The sequence below is a fragment of the Suncus etruscus genome, chromosome 7 (genome assembly GCF_024139225.1).
Source record: "Suncus etruscus isolate mSunEtr1 chromosome 7, mSunEtr1.pri.cur, whole genome shotgun sequence".
NCBI lineage: Eukaryota > Metazoa > Chordata > Mammalia > Eulipotyphla > Soricidae > Suncus > Suncus etruscus.
Genome location: NC_064854.1, coordinates 50,581,639 through 50,608,119, shown reverse-complemented (window position 1 = coordinate 50,608,119; position 26,481 = coordinate 50,581,639). Strand labels below are relative to the sequence as shown.

The window sequence follows — 26,481 nt, the reverse complement described above, 5'->3', positions numbered from 1 at the left end:
AGAGCTTCCTTATTAGGAATATATTAAAGGTAAAGCTCTGGGAGATGGACATATGACTCAAAGGTGTAGAATATATGCCTGGCATGTGTGAGAACCTGAGCACAATTCTTTTTTTCTTTCTTTTTCTTTTTTTCCTGCATCCTATCCCTCTACCAGGGATCCTCAAACTTTTTAAACAGGGGGCCAGTTCACTGTCCCTCAGACCATTGGAGGGTCTGACTATAGTAAAAACAAAACTTATGAATGAATTCTTATGCACACTGCATATATCTTATTTTGCAATGAAGAAACAAAACAGATACAAATACAATATGTGGCCCGCGGGCCATAGTTTGAGGACCACTGCGAGTCTACCCCTTCCAAAGGAAGGAAAGAAAGATCAGCAATGGCAAAAGGTGGTCACAGAAGCAACACCTAGAGCCAGCTTCACGCTCAGGAGAGGATGCTCTGACTCCTCCTTGTGGCTTCGGGTGCTCTATACTATCAGAGAAACTTCTCTAGTCACATATTATAGAAATGATCCCTGAAAGTATAGTCTTGAGCACTATTCTTGACATTGCATGTCCCCATGAGAATCACTGAGTGCTATGCTTCCAGCTCTTGGTCACTAGGTGCAATTAAGTCACTAAATATGGCCCTCATACTACCGAACACTGTCTTTTTAATAATAAAAATGAGCAAACCCTGCAATGTATATGTTCATGTGTGTGCAAAAGTGAATTTGTGGGGGCCGGAGTGATAATGAAATGATAGGGCGTTTGCCTTGCATGTGGCTGATAGAGGGCAAACCTAGGTTCGATACCTTGCATCCCAATTGGTCCCCCAAGCCAGGAGCAATTTCTGAGTGCATAGCCAGGAGTAACCCCTGAGTGTTACTGGGCGTGGCCCCCCAAAAAACCAAAAAACGTAAATTTGTGTATGTGTGGCAAAAAATGGAAAATATATAAACTATATTGCAATTGGACACCTTGAGCTCAAGGGCTTCTGTGTGTAACCCTTACAGAAAGACTCATTCGAAGGATGCCACAGACATTAAATCTGCAAACTTGAGTATTAAAAATGATATAGGTAAAACAATGATGCACAGAGAAGATATTACATTTCTCTACAAAACTTCTTCTTTTTTTTTTTTTTTGTTTTTGGGCCACACCCCGCGGTGCTCAGGGGTTACTCCTGGCTGTCTGCTCAGAAATAGCTCCTGGCAGGCACGGGGGACCATATGAGACACCGGGATTTGAACCAACCACCTTTGGTCCTGGATCGGCTGCTTGCAAGGCAAACACCGCTGTGCTATCTCTCCGAGCCCTACAAAACTTCTCATGAAGTGAGGCACTAATATATACAGAATAGACTGTCTTACACACGAACAAATCTGATATATTAGACAGTTAATTCAAGAACCTGCAGTCAAACTGCATTAAAGCATCTCCTAGAATCCTGACCTGCTAGAGGAGCCAGGATGCACATTGCCCCAAAGAGCAGAGCCCATCGAATGCAAGTCAATGGAGATGAAATAACCTCGCCCCTGAAGGGTGGAGCTTGCTCCCTGGAACTACCAGAGGCACTTGACACACACTGTCCCATGGCGCCTGGACCCAAATCATCCCAAAGAATGGAACCCATGGAACACACATCAATTGAGGTGAGGTGACCCCACCCACAAAGGACAGAGGCAGAGGAGCTTGGCGATACTGCTCCACTACATAACCATGCAACTCTCCTAGTCAAACAATACCACATTACAAGCATGACGATGGGGAAACAATGCACCTCCATCCTGGATAGAGAATGAAAATGGCAGTTCTGATGATCTGAAAAGTGCAACAATCTACTTAGCCTCTCAGATAAGGAGTTTATAGAAGCAATATGGAAGATCCTCATAGAACTCAAAGAAAGGATGGCTAGAGCTGAACAAACCACAAATAAGAATCAAGAGAATATAAAAATTAGAAATCAGAAAACTCCAAGCTGAAATAACAGGACTGAAAAACTTAGTAGATAAAATAGAAACCTCACTGAAAAGCCTATCCAACAGAGTAACAGTGGCGAAGACAGAATCAGTGAGCTGGAAGATGAGATGCATAACAACTTCATACAACAGAAGAGGTTAGAAAAGAGCCTTAAAATAAATGATCATAAAAAACATCTTCTAAGAATGTGAACAGATAAAAATAGAAGCCTGTGATAAAACCACCAGAAAAATAAGAATCAGGAACTTATATTCATTCAGCTCTATTTACAATAACCAGAATATGGAAACAATCCAGGTGCCCATCAAAAGATGAGTTGCTAAAGAAACTATGGTAAAGATACACAATGGAATACTCCACAGCTGTTAGGAAAAACGAAGTTATGAAATTTACCCACAAATGGATGGACTATTATGCTGAATGAAATAAGTCAGAGGGAGAGAGATAGACATAGAATATTTTCACTCATTTGTGGGATTTAAGAAAAATAAAAGACATTATTGTAATAATACCCAGAGATATAAAGATGAGGGTCAGACAGACCATCCCATAATATGAAATTTACCACAAAGAGTGGTGAGCACAGTAAGAGAAATAACTACACTAATAACAATCATGACAATGATAGCAAGAGAGATAGAGAAATATATTGCCTGTCTTGAAGACAGACAGGGTGTGGGGGAGGAGGGAAAAATGAGACATTGGTTGTGGGAAGATTACACTGGTGATGGAAGGGTCTACATTTTATGACTGAAACCCAACTACAAATAAATGCTTAAATAAAAATATTAAAATAAACATCTGTGAAAATTCCATAGGCTGACGGTACCTGACCATCTCCAGGGGATAAAAATCTTAGGGATCAGTTGGAAAATAAACCTGTACCTGGCAAGAGCATTCTCAGCATCATTTCTGTCTGAAGCTTGGTATTCTAGATTCTAAGTATATGTACAAACTAACTCTGTTAGTGAACAGAAACCAGGTCATACATGCTGTTATGCTCAGAACGATAATTTTTTTTTATCTTTATGACCTGGATCAGCTCTGAGTCTAGAGGTGAAAAGATGACAGCACAGAAAGAGCTATAAAATGTTTAAAGAAGAAGTGGTTACTGAACTCAAACATGAATGAATTAATGCTCTTAAGAGAAAGCTTCATTATACCTCCTATATTGGCAGTACCTGACATGTCAGGAGGTAACATGACTATACCGTGCCTGTTTATGTGTTCTCACATCATCATGTTCTAGGGCCTTCCACAGGGTTGCTGCACCTAAGAAAGCCCTGGACTAGACTCATCAAGTAATAGCTTCCCAACAAAACTACAGATTTCACTTTTCACTAGACAGAGTTAAAATAAAATACATTTTAATTTGTGTTATTTCAAGTAATAGCACAGAATGTGGAGTGCTTGCCTAGTACATAACTGGTCTGGATCTGATCCTTGGTGCTCCAAAAGGTCTCAACTCCCTCCAAGAAAGATCCCTAAGCACAGGGCCAGGGTTAAGCCCTGAGTACAGCTAGCCTTGGCCCAAAACAAAGTAGCATATTAGGTTATGAGTACCGAGGCAGTTGGGGGTTGTAGGAACTAACTCTACTCCTGGCTTTTCATTAATTCAAAGTTTTCACAAAAGTGGACAAATGTTTCCTGCCCTGGGGTGGTGCTGGAATGTTTAGACACTTATAACAGCTTTAGGTACAATTGTTTACTTAAAGGAAATAGATTTTGAGGGCTGGAAAGCTAGCACAGCGGGTAGGACATCTGCCTTGCTTATAGCCAACCTGGGCTCGATCCTTGGCATCCTATATGGTACTCAGTGACTGCAGAGCTCAGAGCAAGGAGTAACATGAGCATCACCAGGTGTAGCCCAACTCTCCTCCAAGAAAAGGAAGTAGATTTTGAAAGGAGGAGCTGATGTTTTTGTTTTTCTGAAAAGGGAGCAGTAGGCCAAATACACTTGGGAACCTCTAGTAACTGAACTTTTGAGAAGCTGCCAACTGCTTTTGATCTATTTTTCTTTTTTCACTGATAATTTATCTCATCGTCCTTCTAGGACTAAACAGTAAGACATTGATGCAAGTATTTGGAGGCTCCTAAATAACATTTGAATAGAAATACAGACTTTAAGTCAAGTAGGTCCATGACCACCATCAGTTTAAATCTGCCAGTCAATTTATGGACTAATTTACTATAAACAGATGAATTAAGGTATTGATAAAGATTGTAGTCCTTAAATGCATTTGTTTTTACCATTTTTCTCTAGCTTATTATAGAAATAATATTATGTTATATATTCAAATTTGTAGTGCAAATTGGTTCACAAAATTGTATTTGGTTCATCAGTTATCTGTAAGACTTTTCTGGTCAACAGTTGGCTATTATTAAGATATTAGTGAGGAGCGATTAGAAGTTATACCTGTATTTTTTCCCACTGTGTATATTAGGAGTTGGTGATTAAACTGTGGCATTGTTCAAGGGTAAATGTAGTTATATAAAACTTCATCTTATAGTTCTGAAATAGTTTTGTTCAGCAAAATTAAAAAATGGAGTGGGCTCTAGTCCCATAACCATGAGGTATGTGCCATGAGCAAATTCCTTAACCATTCTGTCCCAGCCTAGAACAGCACAGGTTGGGTGACAGGAACAGAAAAAAATCCGCCTTCTACTTCATAAAGTGCATTTTCTAGTTGTGCTTTCACACCATTGAAGGAAAACCGTTTTTCTTTCTTTTTTTTTTTAATTTTGTTTTTGGGTCACATCTGGCAACGCTCAGGAGTTACTCCTGGCTCTGCGCTCAGAAATTGCTCCTGGCAGGTTCGGGGGACCATATAGGATGCTAGGAATCGAACTGGGGTCCATCCAGGGTTGGTTGTGTGCAAAGCAAATGCCCTACTACTGTGCTATCGCTCCAGCCCCAGAAAACTTTTCTTTTTTTTTTGTTTTATAGAGAAAATGACCCAATCATGAGAACTCCCACCCCCCAGAACCTAATCACTGCCCAATGGTTGTACCCCTAATATATCACATTAGGTATTTTATCTTTAATTTTAACATTTAGGGACCATGATCTACAATATTGATAATGGCAGGATTTTAGAGCATCTGATTTAAATATGTGAATTTGGGGATCATTCATCCTTGATAGTAAAATGAAGATAACAATAGTTAACAAAGTTGGGGTAAGGATAAAGGGGGAAGATGTATGGCAATAACTTACTTGCCTCATACCATACAGATCCTAGTTATCCCAAATACTGGCATCAAGCCACATATATGACAGCATCTTTTAATCCCTTTTCCTGACTTTACTAGATGGCTAATATAAAACAGGCTCAGGGAACTTCAACTTATACTTCGCTTACATAATATATTTTTCATATAAAACTGTATTTTTTAAATGGGTTTGAATACAAAAAGAACAGCATATGTTCTTAATTGGGCACAATCTAATGGGGAAAGAGATGCAGAGCTGAAGAGTCATTGGGATGCAGTCTAAGACCCAATCACATCAAAACTTTCCTTTATGCACAATGATAGTGTGGCTTGGCCATCCAGAGAATTTTCCTCTATGATTTCAGTCTCTTCTTGCTCCAGCTCTTTATTGCTCCAACCATACCTGCTACAGCTTCTAACACATAATTCTGTAAATTCCTTGTGTTATTTCCCTTTTCATATGACAAAGCTTTTCCATCAGATATACCTTCTCTGCCCTCAGGACCTCAGCTAAGGTCACTATATTTCCTATTTCCTGTCAACCCTAGTCAGGTCCTTGATACAAGTCTCCAAGATCACCTAGCTTTTCCTTCAAGAAAGGCAAAGGAGAAAGGGATCATGTCACTAAAAACTCAGGGGATACATGCTAGTGGTGAAGAGCTTATGTAGTTATTCCAGGCTTGAAGTTGTAAAAAATTTATGCCAAGTATTAGCACTCTAGGAATAGAAAACTCCAAGGGTCCATCCAGATAGAGGAACTTTCCACATCATACACTACAAACAACATTTAACTGACTAGGTTTAATTTTTACAATCTTCATAATAAGAGCTGCTGGGCACTCACTTGGCATTGAGAAAAGTGAATAGAGAACATAAAGAAATGAGACCTGGTTTTTGAAGGGGCTGAGATATTCTTCCCTGTGCCAGGTTGCAGCATCCCCCGTAAAACTCCCCCAACCCCCAACCTGATGATTGAGTCTATTTACATTTTGATTCATATGTTTTCCATGTACGTATTGAAATCCTGACCATGAGGATGACTGAGAGAATTCTGAGGAGAAAGAAGGCTTTGAAGAGTAAGGGAGGAGCTAACAATAATATAAAAACTCAGAAAAATTTTTTGAAACTTAATTCTTAGAAATCTATGCTGCTCAGGCTAATATTACTAATATATGATTTTTAGAATCACTGGATGAAGGAGTGCAATGGTGTAAAGCAGGGATACCTAAATCACCCATGGCCCCACAGTATAGGGAAGAAGAGAAAAGAAACAAGGGAGGAAAGAGAAAAGAAAAGAAGGATGTGAAGTAAGGGGGAGGGGTCAAGAAGATTTACATTAGCAGTAATAAAGAATGATAGAGCTAAATATCCAAACCACAGAGTCAACAATACTGAAATCATGAGACTTATACTTTAACAATCAAACATGAAAACATGCCTGACAAGATGAATGCTGTGAGTGGAAGTGTGGAAAAGGAAACCTGAGAACATTAATAAAGGTTAGGTGACACTGGACGTAAGATCACTTCTGAAATAACATATGTCAAAAACTCAACTACAATGCTGTAAATCACAATGCTTTATATAAAATTAAAATTTAAAAACACTTAAATATTCAAACAACACTGAAATTATGAGACCTAAACTTTAATCAAGCATAAAAAGGTGCCTGTCTGGGCCCGGAGAGATAGCACAGCGGCGTTTGCCTTGCAAGCAGCCAATCCAGGACCAAAGGTGGTTGGTTCGAATCCCGGTGTCCCATATGGTCCCCCGAGCCTGCCAGGAGCTATTCCTGAGCAGACAGCCAGGAGTAACCCCTGAGCACCGCCGGGTGTGGCCCAAAAACCAAAAAAAAAAAAAAAAAAAAAAAGTGCCTGTCCAGATGGCAGGCTGGGAGGGGGCTATTTGAGAAAACTTGGAAACAATGGTGGAGGAAAGTTGACAATGATGCTGGAACCATCATTAGCGTAGCATTCATCTATGCGTAACTTTGAATCATGGTGCTTTAATTAAAAAGTTAAAAATAAAATAAAAAGTAAAAAATACTGTGCTTCAAAACAGAAAATATCTAAGCTTTAAAAGAAAAAAAAATGAAAGAAAAAAGAAATGTGTATTACTGACGTGAAAGGGCCACTCCCTAAAAAGGAGAAGGAAGGGCAATGAATCAGTGGATTTGACAGCTAAAGTGCTAAAGTGAAAGCCTGGATCATTTTAGAGGATGTTTTTGGGATTTGTCATTGAAGGAAGGTAAAAGGAAGATGTGAGGTAAGGTCAAATCAGGTATTTGGGCCTGGATTTTTTTCTCTCCAATATATTCATTCAGTGCCTAGAATCGTGCCTGGCCCTTAGAAAGCATGGCACAGATATGTTGCTGATTGAGAGATAGTGAAAAGAGAAATGAAAATAAGAAAAGAAACAAACCTTTAGGATTTGAGTGTAGTTGGCCGGGGCTATTCACCTTGAAGTGAAAGCCAAAGCTTTAAAGAAAATAATAAGGGAAAGAAGAAAAGACATCTGAAGATGAAGAAAAGTTCCAAGAGAGAAAAAAGTCACCTGTAAGTTAAAGAGAGAGGGAAGAGAGAAAGAGAGAGAGAGAGAGACAGAGAGAGAGACAGAGAGAGAGAGGAGAGAGACAGAGAGAGAGAGGGAGAGGGAGAGAGAGAGAGAGGGAGAGAGAGAGAATATACACATGCATGTATATATCTAGTTACCTGAAGAGGTGAGATCTTAATTCTGACACACTTTCCCCAAGACTGCAAATTTAGATCTTTATTCTTGTCATAATGATATTAGACAGTTGGTTACAGGGACATATGCACACGGGGCTAGACAAAAATAATGTGCAGTTAAAAAAGTTATAATAAAACTGCTGGGAGCTTAGAAAAAGGTGAGCAAATAAAAGGAAACAGATGGCCTTGCCTGTGGGAGGCCAGATCCACAAGCCAGAGATGAAGTGCTTTGGAGAAGCCAGAGGCTCTTTGAGACCACACAAGGAAAATTTACGAGAAGGTAAAGGTCACATCATGAGCTGAATTCAGTAACCTTGTCCTTCTGTGGTCATTGGAAAAACAGAATTAACATCCATTCCAGGTCAGAATTCTGAGAAGCAGCTTTGCTGAAATAATATCAAAGGTATATGTTGACATAACAGTCATAAGGCTAATGGCAGAAATAACATCAAAGAAAACCAACTAGTTTTTCTCTAGGGACTATGGATAAGGACGATTGGTATCTACAATCTGGTTAGAGGCCTGTTCTTGGACTTTTCTCCAGGGGATAGGGAACTTGTTTTAACTACTTTATATAGGTACTGCCAGCTGCCTGTTATAATAGGACCTTTTCCATGGAAGGATAATGACTCTTGTTTAGTTATCTTAAGCAATTCCACCCAATTCCTATACTTGTGGTTTAGCATCACCAGTGAAATTCATTCAGCAAGTTAGTCACTTTCTGAAGTCACATAGCCCAGATCTGAGGACCCCCATGTTATGTCAGCTCTTTGATAATTAGTTTTAGCATTTACTGATTATGTGCTGGGGCAATGGAAGGCACATGCAATATAACCAGTCAGGAACATAGAGCCCAGGGGCGTGGTTTCTGGTGGATATTATGACCTTTCTACTCCCCTGAGTCACCCTTGGGGCTGCACCAACAGATGATACTTAGCTGTCTCAGCACAATTAATCTCTATAATTTTATCCCTCTTATTCCTGTATATTGACACACATACACACCCCATTGGGAAAGAAAAAGCACAATGAGATAAAAAGCAAATAAAAAAGGGGGTTAGGATGAAGAAACATATCAGGATATGTAAAAAAGAAAAAAAAACTGAGTAGCCATTAACCCACAGACTAATTAAAAACTTTTTGGGGGGCTGACTCTATATGGTACCTGGACTAGAACCAAGTATCAAACTGGGGTTGTTGTGTGCAAGATGAACACATTATCTCTTTTACAATTTTCATGGTCCTGTTTTTTTTTTTTTGTAAAATGCATAGTTTGTTTTATTCTTTCCAATGAGTTTTATCTCACCAATATTTCAATAGAATAATATTAATAATAATAGAATAATATTTTATTGGGCCCGGAGAGATAGCACAGCGGTGTTTGCCGTGCAAGCAGCCGATTCAGGACCAAAGGTGGTTGGTTCGAATCCCGGTGTCCCATATGGTCCCCCGTGCCTGCCAGGAGCTATTTCTGAGCAGACAGCCAGGAGTAACCCCTGAGCATCGCTGGGTGTGGCCCAAAAACCAAAAAAAAAAAAAAGAAAAAAAATTGATATCTTAAGGGCCCGGAGAGATAGCACAGCGGCGTTTGCCTTGCAAACGGCCGATCCAGGACCAAAGGTGGTTGGTTCGAATCCCGGTGTCCCATATGGTCCCCCGTGCCTGCCAGGAGCTATTTCTGAGCAGACAGCCAGGAGTAACCCCTGAGCAATGCCGGGTGTGACCCAAAAACCAAAAAAAAAAAAAAAAAAAAAAAGAAAAGAAGAATAATATTTTATTATATGTAATAAAATGGGTGTTCCTATTTATTTTCAAATTTGAAAATTTTTTGAAAAGTGGATTGTTGATTATACAAAATTCTAATTTTCAGTCGTGGCAGGTAAACAATAGTGAAATATCATATAATGTACAATTTATACTAGATCTCTTTCACACAGGTCCAAATGGAAAAAGAAATATGAATACAAAATGCAGGTAAACATCTTTCATTTCATGTTAGTAGTGTTAAGTTCCATAATAAAGCTTATATTATATTTCTCTGACATTCATGATTATTACTCTGCCAAACCCAATGACAAGGACATAACTATACAATATGTGTAATTTGTTTCTTTATACAATGAAAGTTTTATAGAATACTTCAAAATTGAAAGTTACCTATCACATTCTTTATTCAAAGTTTCTACAGATTAAATTTTTCTTTGTCATGGTCCTGTTTTTTGTGGGGAGGGGTTAACACCCTGTGGTGTTCTTGGCTTACTCCTGACTGTGCTCATTCCTGACAGTACTTTGTAATCATATGTGGTGCAACATAGTCAGCGATGTTCAAGGCAGTACCTTACCCACTAAACAATCTCTCTGATCACTAAGGCAAATAAATGAGAATAGTCTAAGCTTCCTCATCTAAAAACTGCAGGTTGGACTAATAATACATAGGGATGGTGGACATGTGTCCACTATGAGATGGTGATGGCAGCTGCCAGAAAGCATTTTCAGTGTTAATAGAACCTCATTATTTTTAGTTTGGAAGGGCCAGCACACTCAAAGACCACACCCAAGGTCAGAGTCAGCTCACTTCAATAGGCAAATTTATTTTCATCTGTGTGAAGCCACCTCAGATCACAAGATTTTCTTTTACATAGCATAAACTTGAGCCTTTGTCTGTGCATTTCTGATATTTTAGTTATTTATGCAGTCATGGTTACAAAAATGTTCATAGTTGGGTTTCAGTCATTGAGTGTATAACCATATTTCAATGTAACTTTCCTGTGAACAGTATTCCTCATTTCTCTCCTCTGTCACCCCCTTCCTGTCTTCGGTAAAGATATTCTATTTCTCTCTCACTATAATTGTCATGCTCTATATTACTAATCATAAGAGAAATGCAAATCAAAATAACAATCAGATATCATCTCATGCCACAGAGACTGACACACATCAAAAAGAACAAGAACAATCAGCATGGTAGTTATTAGTGCATTATTTTTCTAACTGTGCTCACCACTTTTTGTAGTAAGCTTGATATCATGGGCGGGTCCTTTCTCCCCTCATCTCTATTGTCTCTGGATATTATTAAAATCCTTTATTTTTATTTTTCTTAAATATTTTAGATAAGTGAGACCATTCTGGTATATTTTTCTCCCTCTGGTTCATTTCATTCAGCATAATATGCATAATAACATCTATGTCCATTCAATGAATAGGAAAATTTCATGACTTCACTTTTCCTAACAGCTGCATAGTATTCCATTGTATAAATACACCACAGCCACTCATCTGTTATCAGGTACCTGGGTTGTTCCTACACTGTGACTATTGTAATTAGCACTGCAATGAACATAGAATAGCAGAGGGCATTTTTGTATTGTGTTTTGTGTCTCTAGGGTATATTGCTAGGATTGGTATTGCTAGATCATAATGGAGCTCAGTTTCTAGCTTTTTGAGGAACAACCTTGTTGTTTTCCAGAAAGGCTGGACTAGACAGCATTCCCACCAGCAGGGAAAGAGTTTCTTTCTCTCCACATCCCATGCTAGCACTGATTGTTCTTGTTCTTTTTGATGTGTGTCAGTCTCTGTGGCATGAGATGATATCTGATTGTTATTTTGATTTGCATTTCTCTTCTGATTAGTAATATAGAATATTTTTCATGTGCCCTTTGGCCATCTGCATTACTTTTTTGAGGAAATGTCTGTACATTGTCTCCATTTTTTTGATGGGTTAGTTTTTTTTTTTTTTTTGTTAAGTTCTGTTAGTACCTTGATATCTCAGATATCTGATGGGTATCGGGTGAATAGTTTCTCCCATTCTATGGGAGAGCTTTTTACCTTAGTTGCTGTTTGCTTTGAAGTGCAGGATATTCTCAGTTTAATGTAGTCCCATTTATTTATCTCTGCTTCCACTAGCTTGGACAGTGGTGTTTCCTCCTTGAAGATGTCATTGATGTCTCAATATCTCAATGTCTCAATGTCATTAAACATTTTGCTTATGTTTTCTTCTATATAACTTATAGTTTGGGATCTAATATTAAGGCAATTAATTCATTTAGATTTGACCTTTGTGATGGTGTTACAAAGGCCCAAGTTGCCTTTTTTTGCATGTGGCTGGACCAGTTGTCACAACACCACTTATTGAAGAGGCTTTCCTTGCTCCATTTTGTTTCTTGTCCCTTTATCAAATAATTATTTTGTCTGGGGGTCATTCTCTGAATACTCAAATTTATTCCATTGATTAGTGGGTCTGTCTTTATTCTAATACCATGCTGTTTTCATGACTATCGCTTTGTAGTATAATTTAAAGTTGGGGAAAGTGATACCTCCCATCTTCTTTTTCCTAAGGGTTGCTTTAGGTTTTCATGAAGTATTTGATCGACTTTTTTGAAGAATGTTACTAGTATCCTAAGAGAGACTACATTAAATCTGCACAATGATTTTGGAAGTATTGCCTTTTTTTCTTTTTTCTTTGCTTTTTGTTTTGTTTGTTTGTTTTTGAGTCACACCCGGCAGCGCTCAGGGGTTACTCCTGGCTCTATGCTCAGAAATCGGTTGCTCCTGGCAGGCTTGGGGGACCATATGGGATGACGGGATTTGAACCACTGATCTTCTACATGCAAGGCAGATGCCTTACCTCCATGCTATCTCTCCGGCCCCAAGGGAGTATTGCCATTTTAATGTTAATTCTCCCAATCCTTGAACAGGATATATGTCCCATTTCCTTCTGTCTTCATTTATTTCTTGAAGCAGTGTTTTGCAGTTTTCTTTGTATAGGTCATTCACCTCTTTAGTTAACTCCAAGGTATTGAGGTTTTGTTGTACTATTGTGAATGGGATATTTTAAATGTCTACTTCTCTACCATTACTTGTGTAAAAGAAAGCTATTTTTTGTGTTAATTTTGTAGCTTGCCACTTTGCTATATAAAACTATTGTTTCTAGAATCTTTTTGGTAGTGTCTTTAGAGTTTTCTAAATATAGTATTATGTCATCTGCAAACAGTGTGAGAGTTTGACTTCTTCCTTTCCTATCTGGATGCCCTTGATACCTTTTTCTGCCCTAAGTGCTATAGCAAGTACTTCCATATTCTGTAGAATAGGAGTGGTGAAAGGGGGGGCAGGCAGCCCTTGTCTTTTGCCCAGATTTTAGATGAAAATATTTCAGTTTTTTTTCCATTGAGTATAATATTTGCCCATGGGGCTTGTGTAAATGGCCTTGACTAAATTGAAACGTTCCTTTAAATTCCATCTTGTTGAGAATTTTTATAATGAATGAGTGTTGGGACCTATCAAATGCTTTTTTCTCTTTCTCTCTCTCTCTCTCTCTCTCTTTTCTTCCTTCCTTCCTTCCTTCCTTCCTTCCTTCCTTCCTTCCTTCCTTCCTTCCTTCCTTCCTTCCTTCCTTCCTTCTTTCTTTCTTTTCTTTCTTTTCTTTCTTTCTTTCTTTCTTTCTTTCTTTCTTTCTTTCTCTTTCTTTCTTTCTTTCTTTCTTTCTTTCTTTCTTTCTTTCTTTCTTTCTTTCTTTCTTTCTTTCTTTCTTTCTTTCTTTCTTTCTTTCTTTCTTTCTTCTTTCTTCTTTTGTTTTTGGATCACACCCGGCAGCGCTCAGGGGTTACTCCTGGCTCTACACTCAGAAATTGCTCCTGGCAAGCTCAGGGGACCATATGGGACACCGGGATTCAAACCACCGACCTTCTGCATGTGAGGCAAATGCCTTACCTCCGTGTCATCTCTCTGGCCCCTCTTTTTCTTTTTCTTTTTTTTTTAAAAGCTGAATACTTTAATCCATCTGCCAGCAGCCCCCAATCTGACAAGTCAGGGTCATCTCTAGAAGATGAACTCTGCCCAAGGTCATGAAGATGATTATATAGGGGAGGGATATAGCAAGTTTTTAGCTTCTTCATGATCTTTAAAATAATTGGCTATTGTCTAAGGGTACCTTTCTACTGTTCGCTTGTATCTTTCCCTGATAGGCTATCTGGTTTAGCCAGGTAGCTTGGTGTGTGTTAATGGAAATAGGTTTGAGGAAACCTTGCATGTGGCTTACACCATGTGATCCTTACAAAATGACATCTTTCTCTGCTCAGAACCTAAGAAAAATCTGACATTTGCAAAATGGCATTCCTCCTTGTTTGGAACCCAGGATCCCACATTCTCTTTTCTTTTTGTACCTGAGTCAAATCTTTGACTCTCCTTCAGGTTCCTCATCCTCATCCCTAATTATGGGCACCTACTGGGACCTTCACATAAGCATCTTAACTGCAACTATGTGTGCCTGAATAGAGGGTAAGGAAATTAATTAATACAAGGACCTAATAAGAAAACCATTCCAAAAAAGATGAACAATGGCCCAGCCAGGGCAGTTATCAGGGAGATTTTTCAGAGTGATTGAACCACTCTTCATACCTGGTGGCAGAAATTTTCTGTTGCCTTTCCCAATCCTTCAAACTAGCTTCAACCTGCTGCAGTGTCTTTCAGATGACCCCTGATTTGTTAGCATAGGAACAATATAGAAACAACATTGCTCCTCCAGAGTCATATACAACCCTCCTTCCTTCAGGAAGAGTAGGTCCAGTCCCCGTCTGTTCTGGAGAGCAACTTCTTCTAATATCCTGGTAGAAAAATATCTTCTCAGATCAGCATCCACTTATTGGGAAGTGGTTTAAGTTGCATGTCTCTCTTAACAAGGGAGGTCACTCCCACACCATTTGCTACAAAAGCTGGAATAAAGGGAACAACCCTCTTCCAGTTTGGATAATAATTCTGCTCAACTTGTTCTCACCCACCCTCTCCCACTAAGTATGACACCTAGGGTAGGAGAATGACCATGATGCAAAACTCATCTGGGTTTGCAAAAGCAGTGGAAAACACAGGGGGTTAGTCCCTTGGTACATGCAAGCCATGTCCCATTCGGTCCCCAATGGGGATTATTTCCCCATGCAGCTATATTGACCACTACAGTCTCTTTGCAAAAGTCTAGGTAAGGGGAGGGGACCCTGGTGGCCCACCAGGGGTGGGTAAGAGGCACATGCCTGTGCCTTGTATTCCTTGCAAGGTGATTCTCCCCTCAGTCCAGGGGCGGTCAGAGTCTGTTGTATGAACCACAGCCCTCATTATTCCCACTTCCATGATATATGGGGGTCAAAGATCCAAGCATAACCAGCAATCTTTGGCCAGCCCCAGCCTGGAGGCCTTGAGAAAACAAAAAGTTGCTTCTATGGTCCTGAGTGCCTCTTCCCCTTCAGTTATTGAGCCAAGACAGGTACAGGACTGTGGTACTTACACTGGCACCTTAGGACAGTGTTGAGCTGCTGTCTCTCTTCTTATTTGTCTTTACTGATGCTTCCCTACTAGGAGATTAATCTGGGTACATTCTCTTAAAGGCCTTACTGATATTTAACCAGAAAGCGCTGGTTAACAGCACTCCCAAAACTCTGTTTGAGACCTCCAGCCTTAGTCTTTGGCTTCCTCTTTGCTGCCATTTGGCTTCCCTGACAGTCCTGTATCCTGCAGAGAAAATCCCTCTACCCCACATTTTGGAGAACTCCATTCTGAACAAGCATTAAATGAGAATGCACTCAGAATAACTTCCTTATTCCAGGACCTGAACCCATGGGTTCGTACCCAATTCTTTCAACACTTACACCTCAGTAGGAGACCCTGTGGAACACAACTCAAACAAATCACATAAGTCAAAGCTTAGGGAAGGGATCCCTGGGGTGAGTTTGACCCACAACCCCATCCAGAGTCTGGGTAAGAGGGTGTTCATTCTTTTGGTCCTCCTGCAGACACTGCACAATCATAGCCAAAGTCAGCAGGAACACCAGGACTATCTGCCTTCTGTCCTGGTCCTGGGAGCTGAGTCAGATGGATCTGCAGGGTCCTTCTTATCCAAGCTGTGACTCTACCATGAAGAGAAAGAAGATTCCTGCTGCTTCAATCCTGCAACTCAAGGGAATCCTGGTGTATGTTCACAGGACATAGGCAGCTTTGTTGAGACTGAGTCATCACTGTTTGATTCTGGGCAAGTCCCCAAATGTTAGGGTCAGGAGTTGAAGGATGAGACCACACAACAGGAGTAAAGCTGAATACTTTAATCCATCTGTCAATAGTCCCCAAACTGACCTGTCAGGATCATCTCGAAAAGGAGATGAACCACTTACTCTTCTTCTACTGACATGATGTGGTTTTTATTTTCATTTTGTTAATTTGTTAATATGGTTATCATGTTGATTATTTGTATATGTTAAACCATTCTTGCATCTCCAGAATGAATTCTACTTGGGATCATGGTGGTATGACCTTCTTAATTAGGCATTGGATCCTATGTCATAAGATTTGGTTGGTTGAAGATATACCTCCATAAAATAAAGATAGAAAATTGTATAAACTGCATTCTCAGATCATAATGTACTAAAATTAGAAGTGAATAACAGACAGAGGGAAAACTTTAAAAGAGCTGGTTCTTTGAAAAAAATAAACAAATTTAATAAACTACTAGCAGCATCACAAAGAAATGTAGAAACTTAATAAACCAAATGAGAAATTAAAAGGGGGAGATTACTACAGATACTACATAAGTTCAAAGGATAATCAGAGACTATTTTGAGAAAATCTATGCCACAAAGCAGGAGAACCTGGAATAAATGAATAATTCTTGTATTCTTATAATACCGCAAAGTTGAACCAAGATGATCAGTCATATCTTAACAGACTATTGAGAAAATTAAAATGTTAATGAAAAAGTCTTCCCTGAGCAAAAGCTCAGGCCAGTAAGTTGACACCTAGCTATTAGCCCAAAACAAAGGTGTTCCCCAACTTCCTTCTTCCTTAAACCTCTTCCTTTCATGTATAAATCCCTCTGGATGGGTAATTTTGTTTCTCAATCTTCTAGTTTTAAGAAAAAAAAAAAGAAGTTTCTGGCTTTTTGGCTTAGAGAGACAGCATAGATGCAAAAGGTCACAGACAGCATGATCATCCTTTCCTGACTGGCTTGTTTATTATTTCTTTGCAACTACCCTGATTCTTCAGATCATCTTCATTGGGGTTTAGAAACAGGGTGCTGGGTGATCGGACAACCTGTGGATTTTTATTTTATTTTACAACTGGCGACAGGACAGTGACCCAGGAAGAACCCAACGATAGTTCCTTGATCGTCTAAGTGACTAATCACCATGGTGGCCTCCTTGAACTGGACTGAGTGTGCAGTGCCCTTCACCAATCATCAGTAAATGTGGCCCCTGTTCTGGACGTGGTAGAGACCCCTTCAGGCAGGACAGAAGTAGGCAGTGAAAGGGAGAGAGCTGAAGACTATCAGCAGCATCCCAGAGGCCAAGGCCCACAACCTTTCTTCTATCAAAGGTGCTTTGTGCGAGGACCTTGACCTCCCAACCTGCAGCAGCTTATTGAAATCACTGATGGAGTAGAAGCCAAATAGACAAACAGCAGGGACCAACAACAGGGACAACAGTAGGGAGATGAGCAAGTTCCACCCACCTACATTCTGGTTCAGGAACTGAAGGCCTTTATATCCTAAGCAACCTCAGCAGTTTACCACAGAAAAATGGAGGAAAAGATGGAGGATCCAAGCCCAGCCAAAGAAGCCAAACTGCTTTCAGAACCTCCTGCAACTTTCATCTATTAATCATTGACTATTAATAGTCTTTAATCTATTGATCCTGTTTGCATTGGTCACTATGTTGTTGCTTAAACTTTGTGTTCTACCTGTATTGATTTTAATAAGCTACTCTTTTGTGTTTATGCCCCACTGCAAACAGAAAATATTGTCTCCAACTTTATTTTAGTTTGCGCAGTTCCAGGGAAATGCATAATGCTGTTAGATTTTTAATAGTTCTCAGCTATCCTAGTGAATGATGGTTCCTAATTACTTTAGTGTTTATATATATTATGTAGCAAGTTATTTTCAAAATTATGTCTGCAAAAATGTTCAATGTCTTTGTCCACAGAAGTCAATGGAAAAGGAAGTTGGATAATGTAGACTCTTATTACAGTGCTCATTATAAGAATGTTTTAGCAAACTTATTTTCAAACTCTATATATATGCACATTTTTTTTGTGACTTTATTTAGAGAAGTTTATTCAAAGAAACTCAGATGTTCTAGACTTGTATTACAGTGCTTGGTGTAAAATGTTTAAGAATTTTCAAATTAAATGTACCTGCAGAAAGGTTCTAATGTTTAATCTATGGAAAAATAGTGAGATGTATAATACAGAAATATGGCAAAGCTGATTGTTTTGAGAATGATGTATACAATTTAAACTTTGATGCTATTACTGCCAATTTTTACTGTGCCTATAAAAAATAACAACCACTTTTATAAGTTCTATTCTGAGGTTCCTACCTCTGGCAGAAAACAGTAGAACAAAAATTTTGTAATTTTTTTTTCTTTCTGGTTATAAACAGAAAGGGTAGAATTATAAAATGACACATCCAGCTATTAACACAAAACAAAGGTATTCCCCATTTTCCTCTTTCCCATAAACCTCTTCCTTTGATATGTAAATGTCCATCTAGACAGGTGAAGCCTTTCTTGACCTTCCTGCTCCTGTCGAATTTTGTACTGGGTTTAATAAAGAAAGAGCATTTTTGGCTTTTGGCAGAGGCAGAGACGGTGAGGAGAGAAGCCCCTGGTTCCATGTTTCTTTCCTAACTAGCTTTGCTTATTATGTCCATGCTGCTACCCTGCTTCTTCAGACTTGTCCACCTGGGGTTAGACATATGTGTGTGGGGTAGTCTCACAAACTTGTGAATTTTATTTGACACAGGCCCAGATTGAGTCAATAATGAATCATTTCAAACCTTTAAAGAGGACCTTCTGCCAAACTTTTTCAGGATTCTCCAGGAAATTGAAGAAACAGAAACACTCCCAAAGTGTTTTATGAAGCTAACATCACCCTGATACCAAAAGCAGTCAGTGATGCCACAAAAAAAGAGAATTGCCTATACATATTTAAACTACAATCATGCTTTCCAACACAAGTGCCATTTAATTGCTCTACATTGTAGCAATATCACTTTCCCATAAGCTTTAAATTATGCAATTTCATCATGAGATTCTAGAGAAAAATTCTTGTGGATGAAATCTGCTTGAGGACTAAAAGGGCAGCTTTCATTTAGGAGTCATACCAAGTCAATAAATCAAACATGGGAGCCAGTATAGTTAACTGCTTCTGAGCTTAATTCTAGATACAATGACACTTGGAATAAAAGTAGGAATTCAGTGCCTTTAATGCTTCAGAGGCAGCAATAATATCTATGTATAACTTTTGACTTCCTCAGACATAACTATTGTTGATTGATACTTGTATCCTCAAGGTATTGATTTCAGAAACACCATGTCTAAATCCCATCTTAGATACTTAAACTGATTAGTGCTCAAATCCCATATAGTTTGCCCTCATCTGTAATGAAGACAGATGTACTCACAGAACACATGAATACAGGGCCCAGGGGGAAAATTCACATACTAACAAATCTCAAAGTATAAAGTTGCTCAGGACTCAAGAGAACAGACAAGCAAATTTTATTCAGATAAAAACAAATAGAGTGTCAGCAGACACCAAAGAGAAGAGGTCTATCATTTAAAGAAAGTAGCAGCATTGTATAACTTTCTTATTAGTTAAGTAGTCACACACCGGAGAAAGAATTACAGGCATAAAATGCCTTGCTACCTTGGTTGGTTCTTATTACCTACTGTGTAAAACATCTTTGTGATCAGCATATGTTATGCACAATGTCTTGAATTCTTTCTGAGTTAATAGAGGTTGAACTTTCTGCCTAAAAGGCTCTCTATTGTATTTATTCCTAGACCTAGAATTTATACCTGACTTTTGCTTGTGAATTTCCAGTGCTGGGAATTGAACCCAGGTCTCATCAACATGCTGAGACATGTGCTTTACTGCTGAGTCACATGTCTGTCATATTTCTAAGAAGTTTACAGAAAAGAAAACAGAACTGGGGGCCAGAGAGATAGCTTGGAGGTAAGGCGTTTGCCTTTCATGCAGGAGGTCATCGGTTCGAATCCCGGCGCCCTATATGGTCCCCGTGCCTGCCAGGAGCAATTTCTGAGCCTGGAGCCTGGAATAACCCCTGAGCACTGCCGGGTGTGACCCAAAAACCACACACACACACACACACACACACACACACACACACACACACACACACACACACACACACACACACAACACAAACAGAACTAAGTCAAACGGTGACAGAAGCCAAGCCCAACTAGGTATTTTTTTCCTTTCCCGAGGGAGCCTTAATTTTAATAAAAGATTCATTGATTATCAAAAACTTCTATATTTTAAGCCTCTCTGGGGGGGTAGTGAGAATAAAGAGGCCACCAAATGTAAAGGATGACAAAGCTAATGTGAACAGATTTTGTTTTGTTCATATGCTTATAGAAAGATTACAAAGTGCTTCCAAAATTAGTGTGTCATTTTTTCTCTGCCTACACCATCCCATATAAATTTATTTCCCCAGGAATAACAAAACTAGATTTTAAAGATACTTTTAGGGACAATGATTGATGAAGGTATTCATGATTTAATTTCAGACAATGTTCCAATACCAATTCCTTCTCCAGTCTCCCCAGTTTTCCTCCCACCCATCAGCCTGATTCTATGATAGGGTCTCTCCACCTTTTTAAGTACACTGTTGATAAGGTTTTATGCATAACATTTTACCATCTTCCAATATAACATTCTATTCCACAGTGGTCAATAAAACTGGATTTTAAATGCCACTTTGGAATAGGAGTCAGTTAATGATCAGAGATGGCATGTCAGTTTAGATTCTTGGATCATTTCTAGGACATTGATCTGGTTGGGTCCTGTTGTGTTGGAAACCACCAGGGTCACCCAGAGGTGCTCTGAGTCCTCCTGGAAAAAACTTGATACGTTTGGCAAGACATAAAAGTTAAATTCATGAGAACATATTTACAACTTTACAGAGTTTGAATTGTATAATCCAATGTAAAATGTAAGATGTATTCCTGTGAAATCAAAAGGAACTAAAAGGTAGAGACTTATTAAAGATCACCTTAAGGGGCCGGCGAGGCGGTGCTAGAGGTAAGCCTTGCAAGCGCTAGCCAAGGACCGATCCCCCAGCGTCCCATATGGTCCCCCCAAGCCAGGGGCATTTTCTGAGCGCTTAGCCAGAAGTAACCCCTCAGCATCAAATGGGTGTGGCCCGAAAAATAAAAGATCACCTTAAGTATAGGATTGTAGATGATTTGCATTGCTTTATGTTGTTTTAAATATGATTTCTGAAAAAATGTCAATAATTAAACATTCTATTTTGTAAGTAGAAAAAAAGAACTATAATAGCATTTTAAGGAAAAAGAGAGACTGATGTTTGTCTGCCAAGTGTCATTTGTAAGACCAAATTTCTGGTCTCTTTTCTAGCAGTAATATTCTATATTTTGGGGCCTATCTGCCTCAATGCACCAACTTCTGTTTCGCAAACAGGAGCCACAAGAGCTTATGAGAGCAGGAAAAAAAACTCATGTCTCAGAATCCTCCTTTTTTTTTTAACCTAGCATTTAAAATGAAATAATTTTTTTACTTAAGCACCAGAGCTGTTTGTATTTGGGTTTCAGTCATAGAATGTACACCACCCTTCACCAGTGCAATTTCCCTACCATCAATGTCCCCCATATCCTTCCCTCACTCCGTTCTGATGCCTGTCCCTGGGACAGAAATTCTTTCTTTCTTTCTTTCTTTCTTTCTCTCTCTCTCTCTCTCTCTCTCTCTCTCTCTCTCTCTCTCTTCCTCCCTCCCTCTTTCTCTCTCCATCCCTCTTTCTCCCTCTCTTTCTCTCTCTCTCCCCCTCTCTCTTTTTTTCTCTCTCTGGCTCTTATTGCTATGGTAGTTTTCAGTGTGTTAGTGCTCTAACTGCTCTTTGGGACAAGCTCAATATTATGGGCTGGTCCTCTTCTATTGTCTCTGGATATTATTAGCAAACTATCTTTAATTCTTCTTATATCCTGCAGACAAGTGAGACTATTCTGTCTATCCATCTCCCTCTGACTCATTTCACTCAGCATAATATACCATTCATATATAAGCAAATTTCATGACTTCATTTTTCTATTTATGCAAATACTATTTGCATAGTATTCCATTATGTAGATGTACCACTTTTTCTTTAGCCACTCATCTATTGTTAGGAAACTTGGTTATTGCTATATTCTGGCTATTGTAATTAGCACTGTAATGAACATAGGCTGGCAGGGGGTATTTTTGTTTTGTATTTTTGTGTTCCAAGGGTATATCCCTAGGAGTGGTATTGCTGGATCATATGGGAGCTCAATTTCCAGTTTTTTCATTTTTTTGTTTGTTTGGTTTTGGTTTTTGGGCCACACTGGTGATGTTAAGGTGTTACTCTTGGCTATGCACTCAGAAATCACTCCTGGCTTGAGGAACTATATGGATGCCAGAGCTAGAACCAAGGTCCATCCTGGGTCAGCTGCTGCAAGGCAAATGCCCTATCACTGTGCTATTGCTTCAGCCCCACAATTTCCAGTTTTTTGAGGAATATCCATATTGTTTTCCAGAAAGGATGGACTAGATGGCATTCCCACCAGCAGTGAATGAGAGTTCCTTTCTTCAACATCCACATTATTCATGTTCTTTGTGATGTGTGCTAGTCTTTGTGGTATGAAGTGATTCCTCATTGTTTTGATTTTCATCTTCCTGATGATTAGTAATGTAGAACATTTTATCATGTGCCCTTTTGGCCATCTATATTTCTACTTTGAGAAAATGTCTGTTCATTTCTTCTCCCTATTTTTTGATGTAGTTTGATTTTTTTTTTCTTGTTGAGTTCTGTTAGAACCCTGTATATTAGACCTTCTAAAGCCCACAATCTTCAGAACTTTATGGAGATGCTCTCTTACTCAATCTGGTTTTTTTTTTTTTTTTTTTTGGTTTTTTTTTGGTTTTTGGATCACACCCGGCGGTGCTCAGGGGTTACTCCTGGCTGTCTGCTCAGAAATCGCTCCTGGCAGGCACGGGGGACCATATGGGACACCGGGATTTGAACCAACCACCTTTGGTCCTGGATCGGCTGCTTGCAAGGCAAACACCGCTGTGCTATCTCTCCAGGCTCACTCAATCTGTTTTAAGAAAGAATAAGAACAGATAAGAGAACCAATCTAAAATCATGGACATCGAAAGCAGCAAACCAGAGGGAATCAATAAAGTTGGAAAAAGTAAGATTTCCAGAGATGTTAGTATAATGGATCATAACTGCGCTGTACATTGTTTGTAAATATTTCTCCTTCTAAACAAATGTATTACTTATCAGTAAAAAAAAAAGTAGCCATTAACAAACAATAACAACAACAACAACAACAAAACTCCAACAACCCTGAAGGTAAAGGCAGTGGGAGAGGAGAGTGCCTGATATAAATTACAGATGTAGACAGCATTCTTACATCTCTCATCCTTCAATTCAATGTAAATTGGTATGTTGTAATTTTTCTTTTTAATTAAACTATTTTAAATGTAATCATTTTTGAATTACTATATGAATCATCACATAAACAGTATTTAATCACCATATGAATTCAACAGTTTATTGAATCACCAACGAACCTGGTAATGCCTTTTCTGCATTTGTTTAGTTACAAAGCTGTTGATGGTTGAATTTCAGTTTTAAAATGTTCCAATTTCCATCCCTTCAACAGTTTGCACTACCCACCTCTTATGTCCCCAGTTTCCCTCCTGCCTCCCCAAGCCTACCTTTATGGAAGACACTATTCCTGTCTCTTTCTCCATTTCTCTCTCTCCACTGCCATTTGCAGTATTGTCTGAAAAGACACTATGCATATCCCTATATGCATCCAATTCTTTTCTAGACTGATCATTTTCAACTATCATTTTAAAAGTGGTCTTTTCTCTGCCTTAACTGCAAGCACCCAAGCCACTTTGTAGAAAGCTTCTTTTTATAGACAAGTCCTCCCGGCCCTTGTTTCTATTGTCTTTGGGTAGTATGCTCATACTGCTTTTTAATATTTGACAAATGAGTACAATCATTCTATGCCTGACTCTTTTGAACCAACCACCTAAGGTCCTGGTTTGGCTGCTTGCAAGGCAAACGCCACTGTGCTATCTCAGGCCCCCGAGCCTGACTCTTTCTCTTTACCTCTGACTCTTCACACTCAGTGTGCTACTTTCTATTTCCAATCCATTTATAAGAAAAATTCCTAATGACTTCGTTTTTTCTAACACTGCACAGTACTCCACTGTGTAGATGCACCATAGTTTCTTCATTCATTTACAGGTGTAGGCACTTGGGTTGTTTCCAGATGCTGGCTGTTGTGAATAGTGCTGCAATTAACATGGAACTGTAGATGCATTATGTGTGGAGGCTTCCAGAATCTATTCCCAAGAGCTATATTGCAGTATTGAGTGGAAGCTCAATTTCTAGTTTATAAGGAATGTCCATATTGTTTTCGAAAAGACTGGATCAGCCTACATTTCTACTAGCAATAAATGAGAGTCCTTTTCTCCACGCACCCATGCCAGCATTAGCTGCTCTTGTTTTGTTTGATGTGTTCCAGTCTCTGTGGTGTAAAGTAATATCTCATTGTAGTTATGATTTGTAACTCCATAATAACAATGTCAAGCATTATCCTATGCCTTTTGGCCAATTGTATTTCTTCTTTGAGGAGGTTTCTGTTAATCTCTTCTCTTCATGTTTTGATTGGATTGAATGTTTCCTTATAAAAATTTCTCCCAATGCCTTGGGTACTAACCCTCTACCAGATGGGTATTAAGTAAATAATTTCTCCCATTCTATGGGAAGTCTTTATTCTGTCTTTGTATTTGTATTCCATTTCCTTAGAGATGCATAAGCTTCTTAATTTAATGACAGTCTCATTTATCTTTGTTTCCATTTGTTAGGTCAATTCCTCTTTGAAGATGCCTTTAGTTTAAATGTCATGGAGAATTCTTCAATTTTTTTCTCTACCTTAAGGTTTCAAGTGTGATATCAAATCTAATTTGATTAGATTCTTTTTGCATAGTTTAGTAAGATGTTTGTGTTCCTTTCTTGACCTGTAGCTAACTACTTTTGCCAGTACCATTTGTTGAAGACGTTTTCCTTGCCCCACTTCAGAGTTTATGCTCCTTTTCAAATATAACTGAGGTCTGTATCAGAATATTCAAATCTATTAATCTGAGGGCCTTCTTGATTTCATTACAATGCTGCTTTACTTACTAACACTTTGTAGTCAAGTTGAAAGTTAAAGAAAGTGATGCCTCCCATATTCTTCTTTTTCAAAAATCGCCTTAGATTTGGGGAGATTATTCTATACAAATTTCAGGAGTGTTTGATCTATTTCCTTGAAAAATGCCATTATAGGGAGTGCATTACATTTTTAAGATGTTTTGTGGAGTATTAATATTTTAAAGATGTTAACCCTCCAATACACAAGGAGGGGATCTGTTTTCATTTCCTTCTGTCATGTTTTATTTCTTTTTATAATTTCTTTATTTTATAATTTTATAATATTTATACTTTTTACTTAAGCACAATGCTTACAAACATGTTCATAACTGGATTTCAGCCATAAAATGCACATCCTTCTTCAACAGTGCAACTTTCCCACCACCATTGTCCCTCCATTTTCTACCTCCCCCATTCTCTCTCTCTCTGCCTGCCTTCAAATCAGGCATTGTATTTCTCTCTCTATTGTTGTCATGGTAGCTGTAGTTATTTCTCTCTCTACATTTACCACTCTTTATGATAAACTTGTTATCATGGGCTGGTCCTTCCAGCTCTCATCTCTATTGTCTCTGAGTGTTATTATTATACTGTCTTTTTTCCCCTAAACCCACAGATAAGTGAGACTATTCTGTGCTTATTGCACTCACTCTGACTTATTTCCTCAACATAATAGTCTCTAAATCCATCCATATATAAGCAAATATCATGACTTCATTTCTTCTAACATCTGTATAGTATGCCATTATATAGATGTACTACAGTTTCTTTAGCCACTCATCTGTTGTTGGGCACCTGTGTTGTTTCCAGATTCTGGCTATTGTAAATAGTGTTGCTATGAACAACGGAGGGCATAGGGCATTACTGTATTGTATTTTTGTGGTTCTAAGGTATATCCCTAAAAGTGGCATTGTTGGGTCATATGGGAGCTCAATGTCCAGTATTTTAAGGAATATACATATTGTTTTCCAAAAAGCCTGGACAATGAGTGAATGAGAGTTCTCTTCTCCCTACATCCACACCTGCAGTGATAGTTCTTGTTCTTTGTGATATATGGCAGTCTCTGTGGTGTGAGATGGTATCTCATTGTTTTTTTTTTTTATTTGCATCTTCCTGATGATTAGTGAGGTCGAGCATTTTTCATGTGCCTTTATGGCCATCTGTATTTCTTCTTTGAGAAAATGTCTGCTCATTTCTTGTCCCCATTTTTTGATAGGGTGTTATATATATTATATATATTTATATATGTATATATATTTCTTGTTAAGTTCTGTCAGTACCTTGTATATCTTAGATGTTGAGAGTTTTTTTAAATCATGAATGGGTG

General features: G+C 38.7%; 1 protein-coding gene and 1 pseudogene across 1 annotated transcript in view; both read right to left on the bottom strand.

The window, feature by feature from the left end:
• The window catches only part of PGBD5 (piggyBac transposable element derived 5), a 140,033-nt gene that overhangs the window by 62,645 nt on the left and 50,907 nt on the right, over window positions 1-26,481 (bottom strand). The gene's annotated exons all lie outside the window — the stretch shown is intronic.
• On the bottom strand, window positions 339-539 carry LOC126014960 (uncharacterized; annotated as a pseudogene).